The sequence below is a fragment of the Phyllostomus hastatus genome, unplaced genomic scaffold (genome assembly GCF_019186645.2).
Source record: "Phyllostomus hastatus isolate PE091 unplaced genomic scaffold, TTU_PhHast_1.1 phas_contig_449, whole genome shotgun sequence".
Taxonomy (NCBI): Eukaryota; Metazoa; Chordata; class Mammalia; order Chiroptera; family Phyllostomidae; genus Phyllostomus; species Phyllostomus hastatus.
The window spans coordinates 638,193-661,808 of record NW_025333882.1 but is presented as its reverse complement, the minus strand read 5'-3'; the positions used below and the strand labels follow the sequence as shown (position 1 = coordinate 661,808).

The 23,616-nt window shown below is 35.9% G+C and overlaps 1 protein-coding gene and 1 pseudogene across 1 annotated transcript in view; one reads left to right on the top strand and one right to left on the bottom strand.

Moving 5' to 3' along the window:
• The window catches only part of SNTG1 (syntrophin gamma 1), a 782,410-nt gene that overhangs the window by 678,411 nt on the left and 80,383 nt on the right, over positions 1-23,616 (bottom strand). The gene's annotated exons all lie outside the window — the stretch shown is intronic.
• Positions 21,551-22,101, top strand: LOC123822870 (annotated as a pseudogene).

Here is a 23,616-nt window from a genome sequence, read left to right as displayed (position 1 = left end):
AAAAATCTAGCCATTGTTAATATAACAAGAATGGTTTATGTGACATCAATGAAATCTGGCAGCCAAGGCAAGTGGACTTGAATGCATATGAGTGAAGAATGAATACTTCACTATTCTGATCAGTGGGGGCAGTAGATGGTGTTGAGTAAGCATGTGTACTCTGTGGCCATTGCATTCAAAATGACTGAGTGAATAGACCAATGAATCTGCATCAATTTTTGCATTAAATTTGAATGTTCCTCCATAAAAACTATTCAGATGACTCAGAAGGCCACAGCTATGGGCAACCGGCAGTTGGAAGCTTTATTACTACAATGTGTCGGCTCATACACCACATCTCATGCTGAGTTTTTTGATGAAACATCAAATCACCCAGGTGATTCAGCCTCCTACAGGCCAGATTTGGTGCCCTGCAACTTCTGGAGTTTCAAAAAACTAAAATCACCTTTAAAAGGGAAGAGATTTCAGACCATCAATGTTATTTAGGAAAATACTACAGGACAGCTGATGGTGATTGGGAGAATTGTGTGAGGTCCCAAGGTGCCTACTTTAGAGGGGGCTGAGCCATCATTTTCATACCTTTTTTTGTAACTCCTTCAATAAATGTCTCTATTTTTCATAGTACATATAGGTAACCTGTCTGCAAGGTATGGTGAATGTAGCCTAGCACCTGATTCAGCAAACTGACAGGGAGCCAAACCCATGGATCGGTTTTCCTGTGGGGAATCAGGCCTGCATTGTACCTAGGCTTCTATGAGGCTTGCTTTTGCAAAAACTCCCTCACCCTGAATTGAGGCAGCAAATGTTTACTGCATATCTCTAAAGTAACTTCCCAAACTCTGTGCTAAACCACCCACGTATGGAGTATAACCAGTTCAACAACTTTTCCCCTTGATCTGCAACATTCCTCTTTGATGTAATTAGCAACATTCTTTCCTTTGTTATCTGTAAAAGGTAATCACAGCAAACCTGTGCATAGTGAATGAGGACCATCCTCAATGTAATGCACCCAGAAAAGCAATAAAAGCTTGTCCAGGCAGGGGTCAGGGCCCTCTGTCTCACTTAGAGAGTGGACACACCATCCCTTTTTCTCCATAGGACTTCTGTAGTCTGTGTGAATTTGTTCATTGTAGCCACAACTCATGGACTCTGTGGGCCAGAGTCTGCATCAGTACATGGCTGGATACCTTCTGGACAGACCTCGTATTTATATATAATCTTAGAATAGACTAGTACTGTGTCTTGATTGTGGTGGTGGTGGTATAGACATCTACATATATAATAAAATGACATAGACCTATAAACACATGATGCACTAACATCAGTCTTCTACTTTCAATATTGTACCCTACTCATGTACGATATAACCACAGGAGAAAACTAAGTGAAGGATCAACTAAGTGAATGTCCCTGTGGTATCTTTAACTTTTAGTTAATTTATATGTATTTCAAAATAAAAACTGTAGAAAATTGTTAATCAATTAAAAGAGAGGGTGAATTCAGAGAGTAAGTTCTAGTAATAAAAAAATCAATGTTATCCTATACTCTGAGCAGCTGCTATACACAATGAATTGTTTTGGGTGGTATATTAACTTCTTTGGGCTGCTGTAACATTTAGCCTCAATAACTGTGAGAAAATAGCTTTCTACTTTTTAAGCCACCCAGTTTCTATAAATCTATATTTATATCTCTCTATATATCTATATATTTACATATCTATATATATAGTAATTTTTAAATGAAGATGCAAATATCTCCTGTTTGGGATTTCTTAATTTGGGTTATTTTTCTATTAGTGTTTTTGTGTTCTTGTTGAACCATCCTTAAACTCCTAAATTTTACCTATATGCAATCTTTTGCTCTTGTGATGTGATAATCTCCAGCACAAGAATGTGGGCATTGGTTTCTCTTTCTCATGAAGGTAATTGGTAGACAGTTACTTTGAATCTTTAACCTTTATCTCATTATCAACTCCATTTAACCAGATTAACTACCTAACTAACCAGACAAGTGTATTACAATTAAAGCAGAAAAATTCATTAAGTTATTATGCACATACACATACCAAGTAGCCCAAGACAATGTAGAATTCAGACAGCAATGCTTTTCCAGGACAAGAGGCTTAAAACAAATGTACAACCATTACACATGCTCAAAGTCATTTTTAATCTTACAAATACAGAAAACATATTGAAAAGATATATATGGACTGAAAACATAATTTAAAACCTAGACTAGATAACAATATGTACCATCAGAAGCAGAATGCATGTTTATCAAAAACAGTAGACAAGCGATCAAATAAATTTTTACATATAAACATCTGAACTTTTTATGTTGTTGTAGGGAACAATTTTAGATAATTTATGTTCTTCTGAAACTCATTTGTATTCTACTCTAAATATACAGCCACCTAAACTGCTGAGAAGATCTAGGCCAGAGACCTAAATACAGAACTCCAGGGAGGATTGCTGGCTGAATGCAAGTTCATTTATGCAACTACTAGTCTAGTATGATATCAGTGTAAGGAACAGCATGATTTGCTTCACTGTAGCCAGTGGGATACACTCCATATACTAACATGCAACAGTAAAAGAAAACAAATCACAATATATTGATTAGGAAATTATTTTCTAAAGCACAGTGAAGGAATAGTTTTAGAGTGGTTCTAATATTTTTAGGAAAATGACATTTCTACACATTTCCCGCCCAAAAAAAGGAGAGTTTTATTAAAATATGGGATTTTTCCTCAATATCAGAAATATTGGGTTGGTGTCAAAAGGCTTAAAAAATACCAACACTGGTATTTTTCTTACTACAGGATTTACCATAGCCACCTCTTTTTTCCACACACCTTTCTGACATGTTCTCATTTAACAGTTCTTCTCTTTGATGTGTTATATCTGTAAGTATCATTTTTAAAATAATATACATTTCTTACACTGTGGGTATTATATCACCTTGTAAAACTAGGCTTCTCCACTTCCATAAACTTTGGTGTGCATAAATTTATCACTCTAAACTAGTTAATAGTTTAACAGACACCATTAAATGCATGATAAAGTGAGTAAAGAAAAAAACTCAGAATTTTGGGTAAATTAAGACTAAACTAATGATGAAATGGCTTATAATAGATGACAGAAATTAGTGATTATACTCTTTTTAAATGTGAAATAGTATTCTACTTTGTGCTAGGGAAGCCCCAGAGTGAATATACTATTACATTTAAAAATGTTCGGGGGGTTGAAGATGGCGGCTTTACTCTAGGCAGCGTGTTTCTTGGCTTCTGTGAAGAGGAGGGAAACTCGAGGATCAGTGGAGAAACAGAGCAAGTGTTCTAGGTTACTGAATCACTTTTGAAAGCAGGACATCAAAAATTATTGCAATCACTGAAAAGCCAGACGGTGAGGAGACTGCTTCAGGGCAAAAGGGACCCAGGGATGAGTGCGGGGATTAGGGGTGTGCAGTCCCCAGGCCAGGTGCTCCTGGGTCTGCCTCAGGGCTCCCAGGAGAGGGGAGTCACTGCTCCCTCCCCTGAATACGAGGGTTGAGCAACTCCAGGGGAGACCTTGTTGCTTGAAGACACAGATTGGCCACTTGGACTGGGAAAAAAATCTCCCAGGGACTATGAACACCCACCCAGAGACCTGGAAGAAATGAGGGCCTCCAGCCAGCACGACCAGGGGTGGCCTAGAAGAGTGCCTGCACCCCTAGCCCGGTGGGAGTGCAGATTAGAGGAAAATCCAGAGCCGGGAAAGGGCTCAGGAGTTCTCAGATTTCGGGAGCCTGCGGTGATGTACTGTGGAAGCACACCCCATCGGGAATCCTGACTCTCCTGCTGTGAACCCAGAAAGGTCACGGCACTTAGGGTGTCCCTAGAGCCTGAATCTCAAAAGTTTGGTGGAGGGGCATGCTCTTTCACGATTCCCAGGGAGGGCACGGTGAATCCCAAAACGTCCCAAGAGCCTCCTGAGATCATAGAGCTGGAACCCTCCAGAGACCCCGGACTCCAGAAGAACGTGGCAGTGAGCTCCAGAGAGCCAGTGTGCTTGGGAACGCTAAGGGTACCTGAAAGACTTGCTGAGATTTGGCTGGGAAGAGAGAGAAGAATTTCAAAGGTCCCTCAGCCAGCTGAAGCCAGCAAGATCAGAAAAACTGGTCTGGCCAGTTAGAAACCAACAAGATGGTTTTTTTTTTGTTTGTTTGGTTTGGTTTGGTTTGGTTTTTGTGGCTATTGTTGGTTGATTGATTTTATCTTGCGTTTTAAGTGACATTTTATTTTTCAATTCTTATTATTTTTATATCTCAGAATCCCTTATGTTTCTCCTCCATTCATCCTAATATTATTCTTTCCACTCCAAATTTATCTCTCCTGCACTCCATCTTCTGCTTTTCTTTCCTTTTTTTAATCTTGCAAGTTACTGTAAATTTGTATTATCTTTTTCTCACTTTTCTGACATTTTTTATTTTAATAGTATTTTGGTATTCTTTTTCTTTTTGTATAATCTTTGCTTGCCTGCTTATACTGTCATTTGATAGGTTCCCACTGGTATCTCAGTCACAGTGTGTTGATAATTTACTATCTTTCATCTGTGTTCCATTAATACACTTCTCAAGGTTCTATACTCATTATTCTTGTTATTCACATCTCATCAATTCTGCCACAAGACTGCCACTTTACTATTACTATTAATAAGACCTAGTCCATACAATTATAAATATTACTCAATACCTCTACCTGATCTCAGCCCACTTTGCAATTTCCTGAACTATACTACTGTGGGGGTTGTCTCTATTCCTTTACACACTACTCCTATATACTAATCTTTAATACAACCCTACCTTAGAATCTGACCTCCCATAGCCTCACAGCTTTCTAGATCCAACTAACAATCCTCTCATCCCCAACAAGAGTCTTACCCTCTTTCCATCCTGTCTAAAATGTGGATAGTGAGGTGGAGGATCACGGTTAACACTATAAGGAGCCAAAGAATAACCCATATTTTCTCTACTGGCTGTTAATGTAAATATCGTAGTATACTGTCTTGCTGTCTTAAACCAATTTCCCCTTACTCCTCCAACTGATCACAAAAAAAGAGTAGGGGGAAGCTGTGAACACCAGGATACATGAAGGAGATTGCACCATTGAATCTCACAAGTATTCTACCACAGAGGTTCACACCATAATTACAGGGAATCAGAACAGATCAATTTAAGAAACAGAGGCTAACAAGAAGAAACCCACGAACCATGAGAAAACAAAGAAACAACCCCCAACTGAAGGGAAATGAGGAGGCCTCAGGAAAAATGCTAAATGAAATAGAGGCAACTCAACTATCAGATAGTGAGTTCAAAACAATGATTATCAGGAAGTTCAATGAACTCACAAAGAGCTATGAGAAGTTAGAGGGAAACTACAACAATCTCACTGCAAACTACATAAACATGAAAAAGGAAATAGAAACAATCAACAAGGGCCAAGAGGAAATGGAGACTATAATTTCTGAACTGAACAACAGAGTAGAAGGAATGAAAAGCAGGATTGATGAAGCAGAAGATCGGATTAGAGAGCTAGAGGACAAAGTAGAAAACAACATCCAGAAAGAGCAAGAAAAGGAAAAGAGGCTCAGAAAGAATGAAGAGGGATTAAGAGAAATGAAAGACAATATGAAACGTAATAATATCAGTATAATAGGGATACCAGAAGGAGAAGAAGAAGAGCAAGGGATCGAAAACCTAGTTGAACAAGTAATGAAGGAGAACTTCCCTAATTTGATGAAAGAAAAAGGCACACAAATCCAGGAAACACAGAGAGTCCCAATCAAGAAGAACCCAAACAGGCCCACCTCAAGACACATCATCATTAAAATGGCAAAATTTCAAGACAAAGAGACAATATTAAAGGCAGCAAGGGAGAAACAGGAAGTAACATACAAGAGAGCCCCAATAAGACTGAAGAGCTGACTTCTCAATGGAAACACTCCAAGCCAGAAGAGAATGTCAAGAAATACTCGAAGTAATGAGGACCAGAGGTCTGCAACCAAGGCTACTTTATCCAGCAAGGCTCCCAATCAAGATAGAAGGCCAAATAAGAAACTTCGCAGACAAAAGAGGTCTAAAAGAATACACTTCCACCAAACCAGCTCTGCAAGAGATGCTAAAGGGACTGCTTTAAGGAAGGGAAAGAAAATAGAGAGAGAGAGAGAGGAACACACATATATGAAAGACAATGATTAAGTACCTATCAATAATAACCTTAAACATAAATGGATTAAATGCTCCAATCAAAAGAAATAGAATAGCTGAATGGATAAGAAAAAATGACCCACGTATCTGCTGTATATAGAGACCCACCTCAGGATAAAAGACCTACACAGGCTGAAAGTGAAGGGCTGGAAACAAATCTTCCAAGCAAATGGACAGGGAAAAAAAGCTGGGGTAGCAATACTCATATCAGACAAAATAGACTTCCAAAAAAGGTCCATAAAGAGAGAGCCATAAGGTCGCTTCACAATACTCAAGGGAAGAATCCACCAAGAGGACATAAATATTGTAAATGTATATGCATCCAACATAGGAGCACCCAAATACATAAAGAAAATCTTAGAGGACTTCAAGAAAGATATGGACAGCAACACAATTATAGTGGGAGATTTTAACACCCCATTATCAAAAATGGACAGATCTTCCAAACAAAATATCAACAAAGATATTGTGGCATTGAACAATACCCTTGATGAAATGGACTTTACTGATATATACCGAGCCCTCCATCCAAAAGAAGCTAAATACACATTCTTTTTAAATGTACACTGAACATTTTCAAAGATAGACCACATGATAGGACACAAAACAAGCCTCAACAATTTCAAGAAATTTGAAATCATACCAAGCATTTTCTCAGACCAAAAGGGAGTGAAGCTAGAAACCAACCGTAAGGAAAAAAAACCAAAACACTCAAAATCATGGAGATTAAAAAGCATGCTATTAAACAATGAATGGGTCAAAAATGACATTAGGGAAGAAATCAAAAGGTTTCTGGAAACAAATGAAAACGAACTCACAACAACCCAAAACTTATGGGACACAGCCAAGGCAGTCCTGAGAGGGAAGTTCATAGCAATACAGGCCCACCTAAAAAAGTTAGAAACATTCAAAACACACAACCTAACCCTATGTCTACAAGAACTCGAGTAACAACAACAAAGTAAGCCTAGAGCAAGCAGAAGGCGGGAAATAACCAAGATCAGAGCAGAATTAAATGACATAGAGATTAAAGCACAATTCTAAGGATCGATGAATCTAGGAGATGCTTCTTTGAGAAGACAAACAAAATTGACAAGCCTTTAAGCAGACTCATCAAGAAAAAAAGAGAGAAGACCCAAATAAACACAATCAGAAATGAAAGAGGAGAGATTACAACAGATACCACAGAAATACAAAGGATTGTAAGAGATTACTACAAAGAACTATATGCCAAGAAATTTGAAAACCTACGTGAAATGGACAAATTTCTAGAAAAAATATAATCTTCCAAAACTCAATGAAAAAGAAGCAGAAAGCTTGAACAGACCAATAACAGCAAAAGAAGTTGAAGCAGTAATCAAAAAACTCCCAACACACAAAAGCCCTGGACCAATGGTTTCACAGCAGAATTCTACAAAGCATTTAAGGAAGAGCTAACCCCTATCCTTCACAGACTATTCCAAAAAATCCAAAAAGATGGGAGACTCCCAAACCCTTTTTATGAGGCCAACATCCAAATTCCAAAACCAGATAAAGACACAACAAAGAAAGAAAACTTCAGGCCAATATCACTGGTGAACATTGACGCTAAAATCCTCAACAAAATACTGGCAAACCGCATCCAACAATACATTAATAAGATCATACACCATGACCAAGTGGGATTCATTCCAGGGATGCAAGGATGGTTCAATATTCGCAAATCAGTAAATGTAATGCATCACATAAACAAAAGCAAAGACAAAAACCACATGATTATATCAATAGATGCAGAAAAAGCATTTGATAAGTTACAGCACCCATTCATGATAAAAACACTTGGCAAAGTGGGAATAGAGGGAGCATTCCTCAACATAATAAAGGCCATATATGAGAGACCTGCAGCCAACATCATACTCAGTGGGCAAAAATTAAAATCTTTTCCACTAAGATCAGGAACAAGACAAGGCTGTCCATTTCCACCACTTCTATTCAATATAGTACTGGAAGTTTAAGCCACAGCAATAGGACAAGTAAAAGAAATAAAAGCTATCCAAATTGGAAAGGAGGAAACAAAACTGTCACTCTTTGCAGATGACATGATAGTGTACATAGAAAATCCTATAGACTCCTCCAAAAAACTGCTGGACCTAATAAATGAATTTGGCAAAACAGCGGGATACAAAGTCAATATCCAGAAATCAAAGGCATTTCTGTACACCAACAATGAAACAGCAGAAGCAGAGATCAAGGAAAAAGTCCCATTTGAAATAGCAAAAAGAAAAATAAAATACCTAGGAATAAACCTAACCAAAGAGGTAAAAGACGTGTATTCATAAAACTACATAACACTCAGGAAAGAAATCAAGGAAGACACAAACAAATGGAAACATATACTGTGTTCATAGATTGGAAGAATTAATATCATCAAAATGTCCATACTAACAAAGCAATTTACACATTCAATGGAATTCCTATTAAAGTACCAATAGCATATTTCACAGACATAGAACAAACACTTCAGAAATTTATATGGAATCATAAACGACCCCGAATAGCTGCTGTAATTTTGACAAAGAAGAGTAAAGTAGGAGGGATCACAATACCTGACACTAAACTATACTGCATGGCCACTGTAATCAAAACAGCCTGGTACTGGCATAAAAACAGGCACATGGACCAGTGGAACAGAACAGAGAGCCCAGAAATAAACCCAAGTCTCTATGGTCAACTAATATTTGACAAAGGAGGCAGCAACATAAAATGGAGTAAAAATAGCCTCTTCAACAAATGGTTTTGTGAGAACTGGACAGCCACGTGCAAAAAAATGAAACTTGAGCACCAACTTACACCATATACAAAAATAAATTCAAGGTGGATAAAAGACTTAAATATAAACCGTGACACCATTAAAGTCCTAGAGGAGAACGTTGGTAGGAAAATCTCAGATATTTCACGAAGAAACTTTTTTACTGAGTTGTCCCCTAGAGCAAGGGACATAAAGGAAAGAATAAACAAATGGGACCTCATCAAAATTAAAAGCTTATGCACAGCTAAAGAAAACAGTATCAAAATAAAAAGAGAACGAACTGTATGGGAAAACATATTTGCCAATGATACCTAAGACAAGGGTTTAATCTCCAAAATATATAAAGAACTTACATGACTGCAGTCTAAGAAGACAAGGAATCCAATTAAAACGTGGGCAAAGGACTTGAACAGACACTTCTCCGAGGAGGATATACAGAAAATCCAAAGACACATGAAACGATGTTCAATATCGCTAGCTATCAGAGAGATGCAAATTAAAACCACAGTGAAATACCACTTCACACCAGTCAGAATGGCCATCATAAACAAAGCAAAAAACAGCAAGTGTTGGAGAGGTTGTGGAGAAAAAGGGACCCTAGTGCACTGTTGGTGGGACTGCTGACTGGTACAACCACTATGGAAAGCAGTATGGAACTTCCTCAGAAAACTAAAAATGGATCTGCATTTTGACCCTGCAATTCCACTGCTGGGACTCTATCCTAAGAATACTAAAACACCAATCCAAAAGAACCTATGCATCCCAATGTTCATAGCAACACAATTTACAATAGCTAGATGCTGGAAGCAACCAAGATGCCCATCAGTAAATGAATGGATCAAAAAACTATGGTACATTTACACAATGGAATTCTATGCAGCAGAAAGAAAGAAGGAGCTCCTATCCTTCGCAACAGCTTGGATGGAGCTGGGAAACATTATGCTAAGCGAAACAAGCCAGGCAGTGAAAGACAAATACCATATGATCTCACCTTTAACAGGAACCTAAACAACAAAACAAAGAAACAGGCAAAATATAACCAAAGACACTGAAATAGAGGATAGGCTGACACTGACCACAGGGGAGAGTAGAGGGAATTTCAAGGGACATTGGGAAGGGTCATGGGAACAAATTTTAAGGACACATGATCAAAAACTAGGGGGAGGGTGGTAATGGGAGGGAAGTGGGGAGGGGTGGGAGGGGAGACTGGATTGGGAGTAAAAAGGAGAAAACTGTATTTGAACAATGATTAAAATAAAATTTAAAAAATTGTTCAACAAACATGTCTTTTTCAGTTTCCTATATGTTCCAAAGTGGTTGCTGTAAATAAATATTAATAATAAAATATATAAAATGTTACATTTCAATAAAGACAACTAATATTACTAAAGTGACATGGTAGGTACCGACTATTGGATAGAAAATATAGTGTAGGGTCATTGAGTATCACTAAAGAGAAATACATTATTTTCATATCTTTAAAAATAGATTTTCCTAAAAAAAAAAAAGCTGGTATGCTGGCTTTTGAAAACTATGTCTTATACCATAATGCTCTGATATTATATATTCATCTTTTCCTAAATCTAGATACAATTTGCCTAGAAGAGTAGTTCCCAAAGTTTATTGGGTAACAAAATCACCTAGGCAGGTCACCAAAATGCAGATTGCTCAGCTCTGCTGTCACAGTTTCTGCTTTAGTAGCTCTAGGGTAGAGCTCAAATTTTAATTTTTAGTAAGTTACCAGGTGACCTTGTTGAAGGTGGTCCAGGAATTTCACATGGAGAATACCCGGGGCAAAACAATGAGAACACCCTCATTTTTGTCATTGTATAAACTATATCCAAACAAACAGAAGACACAACCTTAACATAAAATCAATTTGAAATTGAAGTGCATTCCCTCCTCATCCACGTAAACATATGTGCATGACTTAATATAATTCAGAGATGTTCCAGCTGAGCTGAGTTCTACAGCCTGAACCCAACCAAGTTTCATACTGCTGGTCATAAAGAAGCAGGCCTGGACACTCACTGTAGTCTCCTGTTCATTTTAATGACTACTCGTGTAACAGGGTGCAGCCATGGGGGGAGGGGCCACAAATAGGGATTTGTAATGGGGTCCAGAACTTGGTGTCCAAAAAAATTAGAAAAAATATATATATAGGATGTTCTCACCCCCACAAGTCTGAGCTGGGGGATGGGATGCCTGGAGCATGGCCATTGAGAGTTGTTTTGAATAACAACAGTTTTGCAGATAACCTCTAGACCAGTCAGTTAACATATCTATAACCTTTAACTTGTTTTATAGATATGTTAAATAGCTGTGGCAATGCTTTGAGCCAGAGGGATGGGAGTGACTTCAACCCATGATGTAACTGGGAGGCAGGTCCCCTTGGTTACAGAGCTTGTGTAAGAGCTTGGAGATGATTGGCTCCACACCACAGGGCCACACCTGCCTGGACTTACTATGGATGCCCAGTAAAGCTGGAGAAATACAGGAATGCTGGCAGCTGTGGCCAATTATGGGAGGAGTCAGAAATGGTGCAACAGAGGATGATTGGCACTGAGATTTAAACCCAGGCATGGCAGCCATGCAGCATCTTTTTGGCTAAATCAGAGAAGAACCATGAACTTCTATTTCTTTTTTGAGATACAGTACCCCAGAATGGGCAGAAAGTAAAGAAAGGATTGTACATATGTAGGTATTTTAAAGGACTTTGGGATCTCAATGAAGACATTAAGTCATTACTTTTAAGTTTGTATAACTCTTTAAATAAATAATCCCTTTCCTTTTCACCAATCTCTGGCATTAAGAGACATCTTTCCCTGGCAGCGGGCAAGGAGAACCTAGTTCTTATAGGGGACTCCTGGGGCACAAGGGTGGGTCCATTCAGCAATAGTATACCATTCACACCACCCCTCGGTCTGTTCTGTAACACTTGGGTTTCATGAAAATGTATAATTAAATGTTTTTATTGCTACTAATTTTGCCATTCATTCTTTTAGTTTAGGGGAAATTGTCTCACTGAATATAATGAACATGAGTCAAACAGTATTTTCTTTGGCCTGGGGCAACAGCAGTCTTTTGAGGAAGACATGAAGATGTTGCAACAGACAAAGAGGCTGCCAGGTAAGTTTTATGGTTAAAACACTTAGAAAATGTCTAGAAAGCTGTTAAAATTTCATAGATGAAATACAATTTTCTGAAAACAACTTTGCATACATTAATAAACTTTTTGTGACAGACAACAAACATATTTTAATATTTATTCTTTGTGGTAATCTAAGCAATTCCACTGTATTGGGAAAGCTGTCATTCACAAAATAGTGCCATCTTAAGCAGTTACTTGATTTTTTAAAAATTATAAAACTTCCATTATTTGTGAGAATATAAAAAGTGCCCCTTCCTGCCTTTGCCTACTTCAATTCATAGCTATGAGTTTTCCAAAACTTAGATCATCTAACTATAATATAGTCTTGGAAAAAATGATTAAGTAGTGCAATGCTGGTTCATTCTAACTATAATTATCAATATTACTGCTGTTGCTTATAAGACTCATTTGTTTCCCTCTCAAATCTTCAGTCTGTCCCTTTACACAGGCTTCTTCCTGATGGATGTCAATTTCAATTCTTCCTAAGCTTAAATACAGCTTTCACTTCACTCTTCTATTTCTAATCATGTTGATTTCCCATTAAAGGACAGATTTCTTAGACTTCTGCTGAGACAGTTTTCTTACCATATACTTACAAAAACATTATTTGAGAATTTTTTTCATTGTTGCCATTGAAATCACATTGAGTATGTGATTCTAAATCTTCTAACAAGTATAAATATTCCCTTAACCTGGAGATCTTAGAGTATCTTCTTTTCTTCTCACTAGCATGTGTACTGTGTATGAGAATGAATAAAAAATCAAGATCTACCCCACATCCCTTTACTTCACCAGGGACTGCATGTTTTAATTTTTCCAATGGGAACATAGATGGCATAGACTCCACTTCAGAACTGTGTATATATTCTGACACCATAACTCTTCCTGAAAACACAGGCAGTAAACAGCAAATAGTCCTGAACAGAAAAATAAAACCTTCTAGACTTTCATGCAGGCTAACAGTAATATATTACTCTATTCCACTTAATTAAATTCAGTTTCAGCCAATTTAATTCAATATATATTTAAGACATTGACCAAGTTGCAGCTATCCTTAGAGGAGATCCACCAATGCTAGAAGGGACAAGATGCAACTCTCATGGATTTGTTTAATCATCTATCTTTAGTTTCTATAGTTTTGATAATAATTTCTTTTGTCCTACACTAATAGACTCTTTACATGCTTCCTTTGGCAATATTGAGTACTGACCAAGATGCCTATGTAAAGCCTGTCCTGGACCATTCTCCACACATCTTAAGACATAATTGGGTATTCCCCACTGGGGCCAAAAACATCTTGTACAAATTTCTATTACAGCACTTATCAGCATCATTATTTCATATATCTGCAGACTATCCTCAAGAGGTTATTATTATATCCATAATAGGGATTTATTATCCTCATTGGTGAGTCCAGTTGAGATTCTATAGCCTGCTAATTGTGACACAACAAGAAAGCAATGAAGCTTGATAAGCCACCAGTGTTCTTTATATTACAATGCTTCTTTAGGTATATCATGAGTTGTTCTATTATTGTTGTGCTCCCTAGAATGACATGTATTTAACTATGCTGTATTCCTATCTGTAAAGCAGCATATGTGAAGGTGTTTGATCAGGTGTATGAAGGCGTATGATGAACATAGAGCCATGTAACTCACCAGCACCCCGAATGCAGGGTTGACTTTCCAGGCCTGCTGTAGTTCCCAGAGTCCCCACAATAATTGCACCTTAGAAAATACCATTAGTTCCATTAACTACATGGGAGAAATAAATTTATCAAATTAAATGTTCTCATCTAACAAGGACATGAAGAAATGTGTCTTGACCATTTAGTGGGAGAGATTAATCTATTGTAGAGTTGAGAAGGATATCTTGTACCAATGTTGACAAAAGGATGGTGAAAAATGACTCAAATAAAGGTGGTGAGAAATTATAACAACATAGATAGAATTAAGGAAGTTCATAGAAAAGGCATTGTCATATTGGAAGGTTTTGGAGAGAATTTACATCTCTTTCCCCTGAAAAAAAAAATTTCTGGAATTGTGAGTATCACAGCCAGTTTTCCAAGTAGGTTCAGCTCCACTAAAAGCCTACTCAAGGCCTTCTGTAGTTCTCATGGCTTTTGAGGGCATATGGCACACCTGGAACTGTGTTTAAAATTTAGCCTGCTCTGCCCCCACCAGAGGGACTCTACTGCAGAAACTAATCGTGGCCCTGAGATGTATTCATTGTCAAAGGCATTGTGAGTGCTTTGAGTTAAAAGGTCTTTAGCCATGATTTGAGAAACTAGATTTTGCCCATATCTACAATTTTAGATAAGGATGAAGAATCTGTATATAATAAAGTTTATTTCCTCCAAACAGTTTATCCCTACTATATATAGTTTTTTCCACCATATTTCTTAGACACTACAGAAAAATTCCATTTTATCATACATAAAGAAGAAAGCCAAAATCCCAGGTGCATTTAATATTCCATGTATAACCTGAAAAAGAGAAGAATTTGTAGTTTACTCCTTATCAGAGCTTATCAGAATACAAATCATTAGTTTCTAGAGGGTTATCATTTTGTATAATTCCACCATCTGCATTCTATAAAATGCCCCTTTATAAAAAGTTATGTATATCAAAAAATCCAAACTAAAAAACTCCCCCACAGGTTAATGGTGTTCCTAAGTAAATTAGATAATTATTACAAGAAGAAAATATTTTACCAGAAAATATATTTCAGATGAAATATAACTGAAAGTTTATTACCTCCAGATGATTACATGTTGCATAGTATCATTATTCATGTAATTAATAAACTGGAATCATCTTTGCATTACACTCAATGATTTAAAAGTTAAATGAATAACAGGCTGGCAGCTCTGTAGGAAGCCTTGTTTCTGCCTCCTGCATAAGACCTAGTGAAAATGTATTATAAAAATGCACCCTGAAAAAGTAGAATTATTTGATACATTCTATATCTTAAGAAAATTTACCTTGAGTAAATAAAAAATAAGGAGTAGAAGACAAAAGAGGAGAATAGGTTTCCTTCAAAGCAAAAATACTTTCCTTTCAAATTTTAGATTTGTCAAAGCTCAGTAAGAGATTACCAGCATAGCTGATGTTTAATACTAATGCTAAAGAGAAAGAGAAATCTCACATGGACTAATGGAGTGCACTGGCAAAAAAAAAAGTCTGACTGCTTTCCAATCTTTTGTACATATTAACAACACACATGTTCATGGATTTTATTGCCAAATTTCCATCTATTTTATCTCAGTCACATTATTTGAATAGCATCTCAATTTGATAGTGTGGCAAAATAATATTCATGTTTAGATCACATCTTTTATCTTTCTTATAATACATGTCATTCCTGTGTATAATACTTTCCACACACTGGAACCTCAACATGAATAAAAAACAATCAAATATCAGTTAGTACAGTTGTATTCCAAGCTCCCATTCCTTATAATCATTTACCCATTATCATTAATCTGTGCTCTTAATATATCCTTGTATATTTTGGGGGGTTCTGTTTTTGTCATTGTTTTACTGAATGTATGAGTCATACATTTATTATGACTCTCTCCTTTTGAGGTAAGAGATTCATAAAGTGTATTAATTGGGTCCATGGTTGGAAGGATGAATGAAAAGATGCATAAATGGATGATGAATATAATAAATGAATGTGAAGATAAATTTTTCACTGATACAGAAAGCAAGGTAAACTAAGAGACTGCTGAGAGTAAGCAGGAAGTATAAAAAGAGATTTTTTGGATTTCACACAACTAACATATTCTTACTCCATTTTAAATAATATAACACATTTACACACATCTGTACACATATTTGTATTTGTATTTAAATTTGTATTTGTATTTGTATTTACTGGGTTTATAAGTCTACCCCTACAATGTTTCTGAAAACTTAATGTTTTATAAGAGAACTTGTATAGTTTTCTTCAAATCTACCAGAAAGATAATAGAAACTTTTTTCTTCTTTATAAGAAGAACTACAGGGTCCTGCAGAAATAAAGCCTGCTTAAGTATAGTTGGTAGGATAATAATATAGGAGTAATAATTTATAGGGTTTTTTATAGTTTTAATTTGAACATTTCACCTAAAATGTCATATGGTGTGCTTGAATGTGATAGTGTTATATTACAGAATTAATTACATGCTTATAATTTTACAATAAAAGATTTTCTAATAAAGAAGAGGCATTTGTGCTGGTCCCTGCAGTTTATATTGTTGAATCATATTTATTTTAATCTCTTCTACCAATCTCTGCCTTAAACTGGAGCACTTAATCATTCATATTTAATGTATGCACTGATGAGGTAGTATTTACACTTGTCATTTTACTATTTGTTTTTATATATCTTATGTCTTTCAATTTCTTTATCCATCCATTTTACCTTTTTTTCTTGTTACATAGATACATTCTAGTATTCTTTTAAAACTTTTTCTTCTGTTTCTTTTAGTGTATACTTTTTTCATTATAATACTGGGTACCCAGAAGAAAACAATTAATATTTCAATTTAAAATAATCTACTTCAGAACAAAGCAGGAAGGATCACAATACCTGATATCAAACTGTATTACAAGGCCACTGTAATCAACACAATCTGGTACTGATATAAAAACAGACACACAGGCCAATGGAACAGAACAGAGAGCCCAGAAATAAAACCAAGTCTCCATGGTCAATTAATATTTGACAAAGGGGGAAGAAGCATAAAATGGAGTAAAAATAGCCTCTTCAACAAATGGTGTTGGGAGATCTGGATAGCTACATGCAAAAAAATGAAACTCGATGACCAACTTACACCATACTCAAAAATAAATTCCGGGTGGATAAAAGACTTAAATATAAGTCATGACACCATAAAAGTTGTAGAGGAAAACATCAGCAGAAAAATTTCAGACATTCCATGCAGCAACATCTTCACTGATATGTCTCCTAAAACAAAGGACATAAAGAAAAGAATAAACAAATGGGACCTCATCAAATTAAAAAGCTTCTGCATGGCTAAGGAAAACAGCATTAAAATGAAAAGAGAACCAACTACATGGGAAAACATTTGCCAGTGATACCTCAGACAAGGGTTTGATCTCCAAAATATATAAAGAACTCACACAACTCCACTCCAGGAAGACAAAAAAAAACCATTAAACAATGGGCAAAAGACTTAAACAGATACTTCTCCAAGAAGGACATGCACAGGGCCTAGAGACATATGAAAAGATGCTCAGCATCATTAGCCATCAGAGAGATGCAAATTCAAACAACAAGGAAATACCACTTCACACTGGTGAGAATGGCCATCATAAACAAATCAACAAACAGATGTTGGAGAAGATGCAGAGAAAAGGAAACCCTAGTGCACTGTTGGTGGGAATGCAGACTGATGCAGCCACTATGGATAACAGTATGAAATTTCCTAAGAAAACTAACAATGGAACTGCTTTTTGATCCAGCAATTCTGCTGCTGGAATTATACCCTAAGAGCCCTGGAACACCCATCCAAAAGAACCTATGCACCCCATTGTTCATAGCAGCACAATTTACAATAGCCAAGTGCTAGAAGCAACCTAAGTGCCCATTAGCAAATGAGTGGTACATTCATGTACCATAAAATGTTACATGGTACCATTTTTTATGGTACATTGTGTAAATGTACCATAAAAAAATTATGGTACATTTACACAATGGAATTCTATGCAGCAGAGAGAAAGAAGGAGCTCCTACCCTTTGGGACAGCATGGATAGAACTGAAGAGCATTATACTAAATGAAATAAGCCAGGCAATGAGGGACAAATACCGATGAGGGACAAATACCATACCAGTGGGTTTGGATGGGTGGGGAGAAAAGAAAATGCAGACAATTCTAAATGAACAACAATAAAGTAATTTATGAAAAGGATAAATAAATAAATAATAAATAAATTAAATTAAAGCAGGTAATACTACTTCACAGATACTAGGGTAGCTATAATAAAAAAAAACAGTAAGTATTGTTGGCAAAGGTATAGAACAATTAGAATTTCCATGTATTGTTGATGGTAATATAAATGGTGTTGGGAAAATTAGACATATACATGCAAAAGAAAGGAGGTTAGACCTCCAACTTACACTATAGGCAAGAATAAACTCAAAATGGACTTAAGTGTTAGTTGCAAAACCATAAAAATTCAGGAAGAAAACATAAGCAGTGAAATTTTAGACATCTCCCATAGGAATATTTTGGTTACCAAGGGCAAGAGAAATAAAGGAAAAAATAAACGAATGGGACTGCATCAAGCTAAAAAGTTCTGCAAAGCAAAGGAAGCCATCAACAAAATAAAAATAAAACTTATGGCATACATTTTTGCCAATTATACAGGCTGATAAGTGCTTAATTTCCAAAACATAAAAAATTATGCAGTTCGACACTCTGAAGACAAATAATCCAATTTTAAAAATGGGCAAAGGACATGAATAGAAACTTCTCCAAAAAGGACATACAGATGGCCAACAGACATATGAAAAGATGCTCAATGTTACTAATCACTAGAGAAATACAAATTAAAACCACAATTAGGTATCAGCTCACACCTGTCAGAATGGCTATCATCAATAAATCAACAAAAAAGTGCTGGCAAGAATGTGCTGGCAATATATGCACACCTATTTCATAGCAGCATCATTTGCAATAGCCAAGATCTAGATATAGCCCAATTGCTGATCAGTAAATGAGTGGATAAAAAAGCAGTGGTATATTTACATAATGGAATACTATGTGGCTATAAAAAGGACATCTTACCTTTTGTGACATCATAGATAAATATGGAGGTTAATATGCTAAGTAAAATAAGCCAGTCAGTGAAAAACAAATACCATATATCCTCACTTATATGTGGAATTGAATTAACAAAATTAACTAACAAACAAAATGAAAGCAGTGAGTCTTTTTCTCACTTCTAAATTTATATCCTGAGGAAAAATATTTGTGAAGCTAGTTTCTTGGGTCTAGTGACTCTTTGGTTTTTATTTTACTTTATTTTTGACCCTTTGCTCAGAGATATTTTGATCTTTAATGTCTATGCTTTTTATGTCATTTTATCATAAGAAGGAAATACCATAGAGATAAAACACAGGCATAGACTCCTTTTGAGCCTGGTGTTTGCACTGGTCTCACAGACAGGAGAGTTAAGCAGTTCTCTGCAGACCTGCATTTTTTCTGATAAACATTGCTGAGAGCCTTTATGTGGAAACTAGATGAGGTTTTTCATTCTGTCACATTCTGTGTCCTAAGAGGTTAGCTTGTGACAAGTTAAAAATACCTTCTCTGGTCTCCGCTCTTTGAAAGGTATCTGAATCCAGCCAAATAGACTGGATTCCAAGTGTCTCTTTGTCCAGCTGTACTAGCCCTCAGGGAAGTTTGTCATAAGGGGCCTCAGCTGGAAAAATTCTATTCCAGTAGCACCTGACTGGTGCTACAAACGTCTGTGATAAAAAGGCTGTCCTCCAAAACAGAAAGGCTTTGGACATTATTACTGCCTTGCAAAGAAGCATCTGTGCTGCTATCCAAACAGAATGCTGTGTGCTCATACCTATTGAGTCTGCTAATGTATCATCTTTATTAAATCACATAAAAACAGAAATAAATACCTTGAAGGATTCAACCCCAGCCTAAGGACTCAGTAAATTAATGGTTCTGATATAGTGATCTTGATATAAAAAAGTTGTCACTAATTTTAAAAATTATTGCCTTAACCTGTATTTTCTCTTGTAAGAGCCTATATGTTACAATGGCATCTGCCAAATAGCTGCCAAATAAGCCACTACCATGCTAGAGAAACCTGTTGTTGACCACTTAGGGCATATTAAGAAAAAATGGCATATGACACTGTAAAAGTCTGTAAGAATGAATAAATCATTGGGGAAGGTCATAAAAAAGACCCTGAAGCTTGACCTGGCAATGGAGGCTCCCCACCTACTTCTCTGTACCTGGAATGTGTGTTTTAATTGTCTTCCAATGTTCTAAATCTACATAGGGGAAATTCCTGTTGAAAATTTAAAATATATATATTACTCATAGTCTCACAATATAATAATAAAAAATACAGGATATAATACAAAATGTGTCATACCAAGAACCATAAAAATCACAATTTGAAAGATAAAAGATAATCATCTAACACCAACATTTAGACGAATCACATATTGGAAGCTGATAAAAACTGTAAAACAATCACAGGAATGTTCTAAGAAAGTTCAAATTCTTTTGAAACAAATAAAACATAGAAAATTTAAACAAAGAAAAAAGTTATAACAATGAAAGTTATGGAAACAAAAAAGAAATGGAATTAAAAATAACATGGTAAAGGAGCTCAAATCTGTAGTGAAGATGAAAGAGGATAGAAGGAGTGATCTAAATGACAGATCAAAAGGCTTAACCTCCCCACCCCTGTCTAAACAACAGGAAAAATATTCAATTAAAATAAAAAGGAGAGAGAAAGAGAAAGAGAGATGAAATAGCCTTAGGGACAGATGGAATAATAACAAAATATCATATTGTCACATCATCAAATTTAATTTTATCTCATGGAGTGTTTTATACTGGAATTTCAAATATTCATCATGTAATACCTGCACTAAGTATCTGTATATGTAAATCAATACTTTTATCCTACTTCAAAAATATGCAAAAGTTAGGTATATGTATGTACTATATAGTAATCCTTATGTCACGTATTGAGTTTATTTAAGATAAAAATCCACATGGAGTTTATTTAACAAATATATATTGCATTCAATATCCATTCAAATGGTCAATTGTTTTCATTTTATAGCAACATTTGTAAACTATGCCATTGTATTCAAATAATCTCGTGTTCTTTTTTCAAAGGTTGAAACAGCAGGAAATTTTAAAATTTCTTTATGATGCATGACAAGTTATAACAAAATATATAATGTCTTACAAATGATTATCAATTTCTATTATCATTGGAATGAGTCACTACAATTTATACAATAAAATAAGATTTCATTTTTATTTCTTCAACATTCAGTTAAGCCATAATACTTAAGCCATTTTTATATTTGCATTGTTCCCAGTTTAGAATGTAAATTTTTATTTTTTGTTATAATGTAATTGTTATGATTAACAGTATAAATCAATAGATTTTAGAAGTTTACTAGACTATATGTTTCTAAATATTAGTATCAGACACAATAGGAAAACATATTTGACTATCTGCTATTTCAGTATACTTTCTGTTGCAAGAAACAAAACAAAATATAATTCAGTATGACTCATGTAATAGGGAGGATTTATTAGCTCAAATAATGGAAAGTCAATGAACAGGGAGCTTTTATGTATGATTTAATGCACCAGCACAATAATGTCATAATTGCCTTGCCGACACCGCAGCCCGGGATCTTCCTGCACCCAGACATTGTCAACACCATCGTGTTCTTCAACATTGTAAGCCCTTGGGCCACATCTCCTTCGATATATTTGCAGACAAAGCTCCAATGACAGCAGGAAACATTCAAGCTCTGAGCACTGGGTGGAAAGTATTTGGTTATAATACTTTCTGCTTTCATAGAATTATTCTGGGATTTATGTGCCAAGGTTGTGACTTCACATACCACAATGGCACAGGCAGCAAGTCTATCTACAGGGAGAAATTTGATGAAGAGAATTTCATCCTGAAATACACAGGTCCTGGTATCTTCTTGTCCATGGCAAATGCTGGATCCAACACAAATAGTTCCCGGCTTTTCATCTGCACTGCCAAGACTGAATGGCTGGACAGCAAGAATGTGGTCTTCAGCCAGGTGGAAAATGGTATAGATGTGACAGCCATGGAGCACTACGGGTCCAAGAATGGCAAGAACAGCAAGATCATCATTACTGACTGTGGACAACTCTAATAAATTTGACTTGTGTTTTCTCTTAAACACCAGATCATTCCATCTGTAGCTCAAAAGAGCACCACTTCACCCTCATCTGCTTGGAATGTTCTATAATCTTTGTGTTCTCACTGCACTTCATTGGGTTCCATGTTTTCCTTATCCTTTCCAAGTCTAACTGGATTGTAGAGTTACATATATGATTATGAAATAAAAACTAAACAAAACTAATAATGTCATAAGGACTCCAATTTCCTTCATTTCCCCTGCTCTGCATCATGTGATGTAAGGTTTATTCCAATGCTGGCTTTCCTTTTAGTGCTAAATAGTCACAGGGCTACTTGCTTCTTAAGCTACTCAAGTATAGAGAGAGGATTTCTTCTGGAGGTTATTTCAGGAGATTAAGAAATTCTGTTTATTTGTTTTTTTAAAGGCCCCAGTCATCTCTACACTGACATTATTGGACCACATTGGATCATCTGTCCATCACTACAACAGTAAATATTGCCAGTGGATGGGATGTTAGATCTGAGCAATTTGTCCTTTTCTATAGTTGAGATCAGTTACCTTTACTTCTAATTTAAAAGTAAAATGGCTGTAGGGGAAGTGTGGAAGGATTAATAGGAGGTGAAGTGGGTGGGAGAGGTGTTTTGTAGGCAAGTAAAATATCTATGGCAGGGTCTCATTAAGGCCAGATCCTCGGGATTCTGATAAAAATCTTAGTTTTCAGTAACCATCACTTGCCATTGTCCTCCTCCTGCTTAGATTTAGTAAGCCACCAGCCTTTGTTGCAAATATGTAAGTGACTATGTTTCCAAAATGTACTAGGAAATTCCAAACAAATATCTTTTTGTACTAAGTATTTCCCAATTTATGTAAAGTGACTTGGCCTACTATAGATAAAATCCATGTGGCAGGAGAGGATAGAATTTATGCACTTGTATTATCTCTATTAAAACTACTTAAGCTATTGTGCTAAAGCTTTTTATACAATGTTACTTTTAATCCTTATAAAAATCATTAATGGTAGATGTATATTACTGTAATATGATATCAAAAATTCAGATTAAAGGACATTAATGTCCCTAGAATAACATGATCTCAATGTATATGCTGCTAATCACTACCATGATATGTTTCTGCCATTTTGCAAATTTTGAAAATAAAGCAGGAATAAACATCCTAACATAATCTTGGCTCCTTGGCAGAATCTTTTAAGTGGAGCAATGACCCTACATCACCCATAATAAAATTCACCTCATCTGGATTATCTGGAAGAGGAGGAGACTCTTGGGCACAGGACAGAGTACCTAGAAGCAATGACTTAATTCTAACTGTTAATGCTATGTGAGCAAGCAATTAAATTTGGGTGTTTTCCAGAAAGAAAGCAACCAAATCATTTTTATGCCTCCTGAAGGTGTTAGCACAATTTCCTAATACATACAAGACTAGCTTTTCTTCCTGGAAAAAAGTAAAATATCAAGGAATTCCACCAATAAAAATAGGTATCTTCTAAATAAAATTTTCTTTTAAGAA